General features: G+C 36.2%; 1 long non-coding RNA gene across 2 annotated transcripts; it reads left to right on the forward strand.

Moving 5' to 3' along the window:
* The first annotated feature begins 303 nt into the window (after nucleotides 1–303).
* Nucleotides 304–2,825, forward strand: LOC309719546. Of its 2 annotated transcripts, XR_014280260.1 has the most exons (4): nucleotides 304–506; nucleotides 1,517–1,568; nucleotides 1,737–1,800; nucleotides 2,192–2,825. It is a non-coding gene; the product is annotated as an uncharacterized lncRNA (long non-coding RNA). The 2 variants fall into 2 exon arrangements; XR_014280261.1 differs by lacking the exon at nucleotides 304–506 and having other exon boundaries at nucleotides 887–1,568.
* Nucleotides 2,826–3,832: the final 1,007 nt, after the last annotated feature.

Genomic DNA, 3,832 nt, shown 5'->3' on the forward strand with positions numbered 1-3,832 from the left:
CTGCAGCCTGTCTGAATTCATATGCCAGCGTTCGGCACAAGATTTTTACAATCAGAAAGAGATTCGCTGAATTTGAACTTTTTATGTAATCCCAGCTGACTTATTCTTTAAGCCTTTGACTGGTTTCAGCTGCACTGTAAAATGTAATATTGTGTTTAATTAAAAATATTAAATAGGCTGAACTCAATTTTTATCAATTTGTTATTAGAACTCGATTTAAAATAAGTTACCAGTACTTTTTAATGCAAAAATGCTGATAAACTCAATTTATTTGAGTTGTCTTAACTTAGAAAAACTAAGTAAGCTGGAAGTTTTGCTTCTCAGCGCGGAAGGATGAAAGATGTGTTTTGAAAATGCCACGTGACTACTGTCCTCCTCCCTCTCAGATCAGTCCGCATGTTCATGGTGCCAGCATTTGTTATGGAATATGTTGAGCAAACCTGGAGAAGCGTCAGCTCAAGAGATTATTGTCATTGCTGTGGATCTTTACCTGATACACTGCCTTGGTGAGTAAATGTTTACTCTTATTCAAACTGATTTTGTGGCTTCTCTTAGTTAAGCACCAGGTTTATAATCTTGCTAGCTAGTTAGTGTTAGCCTAGCGTTACTGCTGCCGCTGGGCTCATGTTACTTAAAAATTAACACCACAGCCTTAAAAACCTTATATAAAAATATGTCTGTGGAATTTTCTCTTGATTGTTTGAAATAAAAAAGTGAGATAAGAGCCCAGACAATTCTTCGGGAGGTGCAGCCGTTAGGAGTAGGTTGGGGTGTATTTTCAATCCATAGCCTTAACTAACTAACTAACTAACTAACTAACTAACTAATATATATATATATCATGTTTAACCTGAGTAGCAAAAGAGTGCAGGGGGGTTGAAAAGAATAAGCCAGGAGTTAGCTATGCTTGTGGACTCTATCAAGCCTTGACCTCCCGGTCAGCTGTCGCGCTGGTGGATAACACAGCTCTCCGAAAACATGGAAGCACTTTTGCAAATATGTGATATTTTGATAAATTAAGTAGATATTTGAGCTTTACACGGCTGCATTTTCGCCTGAAAATATCTTAAAAGGTTATTTTGTGACCCAGAAAGGGTATTCTGGGGAAAACGAGGATCGCATTTGTGGTGGTTGCCTGTGCGTACTTGTAAGCGCGGCAAGGGCGGAGGAGTGCGGCTAAAAAACGTATCACTTTTTCTGGGTCACAAACTAAACTTTTAAGATATTTTCAGGCGAGAATGTAGCTGTGAAGCTGTAAAGTTCAAATATCTGCTCGATTTATCAAGACATCACATATTTGCAAAAATGCTCCAACGTTTTTGGAGATGTACATTTTTTTCATGCTTTGCGGCAGCTTTTGAACATCTGTGACATCTATTAATGTCAAATCTAGACTTTATTTAACAACATAAGCAAACTCTATGTTACAATGATTGCACAGCAATTAAGGATCAAATCAGTTTCTGAAAAAATGTTCTGTTTTTTCTCCCTCTGCTTGCTTCTTACTGTCTTTGAGGCCGATCGGGACCAGCACTCCTGTTGTTGGACAGAAAGACATCAACTCAGTGGTAAGTATTTTGGTTTTCCAATATATTAGCAACAGTCAGTGACATTTATATTAATCAGGTTGAACTTTAATCATACTTTAGATCAGCCTGTTTTACTTATTGTTTTATTTGTGCTTTGGTTTGGGGAAGTTGTTTCTGTACTAATCTTTTCCTGTCTTCTGTTATTAGGCTTGAGATATGACTGCACTATGCTGTTGCTGGTGACTCCAGTTAATTCTACAAGACATGCTGTGTAAGTAAACAAACAACAACAGTTTGTCTGCATTTCTTGAAAGATCACATCCCCCAAACTTAGTTTAGAGGGTCTACACTGTATATAGTGAAGTCTGCAAGTTTTCTAACAGCAAAATTTGTTTTGTGCCCAAATCATTTTGCACATCATTAGAATGAAAGTTACTGGCCATGTTTGCATAGCCCTTTTTAAAATGATGCTTTCATGACATTATTGTATGTTGAGTGGTGGTCAGGGCTATCCAGACTGATAAGTGGGACATTGAATGTCACCTCTCCGGTGGGGAGGGAGCCTGAGAAAATTGGAGTTTGTTTTATACCAAATGCAGAAAAAAATGTTTTAAGAAAGCAATTAAGTTCATGTTCCAAAAAATATGATTGTTTGCTTGCAGGACAACAGGAGAGATGAGTCCTCCGTCACAGATGGTGTGGTCAGTGAAGATGGTCGCCTGCAGGTTCAAGCTCATTGCATCTCCAACCCACATCCACTGCTACTGTACTTAAGGGAAGTTAAAGACTTTCTTCTGCACCTACATTTGGATCACCTCGATCCATGATAGTCATTGAGGCAGTAATGCCTGGACTGGAAACAAGCCATCCTTAAAATGTTACAACATTCCAGCTTCTGTGTTGGAATGAAAAACAAATGTGTTGTTTAAGTCAGAGACTGCACTTGTGACAGAACAATAAATATTTTTATTTTGATTATATAAGTAAGTACAAAACAAACTTGTGGTAGGCCTAAACTTATTTTCAGAATAATTACATCTGAGCCTTTGTTTCATTGTAAGATTATAACAGTGATGGCAATATAACTGTTTGTTGTTCAGTAGAACAGTGTCCAGTGTGTTGGCTGTTATACTTTGTTGTGTTTGAAAATAAAAGTTGGGCTGATTTTAACATCATTACAAAAAGTGCTGTTAATTATTTTTAATCATATTCAGGTTACCACAAATTGTTTTTTCATTTAGTTGAACTTGAAATGTTTGTCAGTAGGTAAACAATTAGTATCGTACAGTCAGAAATATCAAGTTATTCTTAATACTGCAGACTTGCAATGATGACTGTTGTCCTCACAGTCATCTTAAGTAAGCTTTACTTAGTTTTTTTGAGGCAACGAGTTTCCTTAAATTTTTTGAGTTCTGGGAACTAACAAGGCTGTACAGTGTACTGAAAATGAGTAAGTTGCCCTAACTTGGTCATCTTACGTAAACTTGATCCAATTTTTTTGAGTTCTGGGAACAAATGAGCTTGTACAGAGTACTCAAAATAAATAAGTTGTGCTAATTTAGTCATTTTTAGCTAAGCTTTACTCAATTTTTTTGAGGCAACGAGTTTCCTCAATTTTTTTGAGTTCTGGGAACTAATTAGATTTTACAGTGTGTATCAATCACAATCGTTACCCATACTTGTTGATTAGATCAAGAATAGTCAGACTTGCATCTGCTTGTTGAGCGCCAAATTAATTATTTATCCCGTTTCTTGCCTGCTGTCTTAACTTTACTTAAAAATATGCAGTGAAGTTTGAAGCTGGCCAGCTTTTCTATGTTCCAAATAATCCCAGGTGCCCTTCATCCTTGCCTCTAGCTAACAGTTGCGCTTTATGACGTTATGGAGACAAGTTTCACAGTCAGAACTTGTTCAAATACTTTTTTGGATGTACTTTGGTAAAAATTACACCTTTAGAGTTGTGTTAAATATGTTTTTCTATGGACATAATAACACCTTATTTCAAATATTTTAATAATGTTATGGACCTAAGGGAATAGTTTAACTGTCCACATACATATTAGGGCCACAGTAGGTCTGTAATAAAAATTTAGATGAATCAGTTATGGTAATATTATCCAAAATATGCATTAAGTAACTTATTAAATGTCATTAATCTAAAGTGTTACTGAATGACATTAATTAAGAGAAAGAGCAAAGCTAATTGTGAGAATACTATCTTATGTGGATGTTTCAGTGCACTGTGGAAAATGCATTTATTTATCTTGCAAAAGCAGAGCGAACACACAGCGTGGTAAGTAACT

This window comes from Aulonocara stuartgranti (assembly GCF_965226115.1).
Source record: "Aulonocara stuartgranti genome assembly, chromosome: 12".
Classification (NCBI taxonomy): domain Eukaryota; kingdom Metazoa; phylum Chordata; class Actinopteri; order Cichliformes; family Cichlidae; genus Aulonocara; species Aulonocara stuartgranti.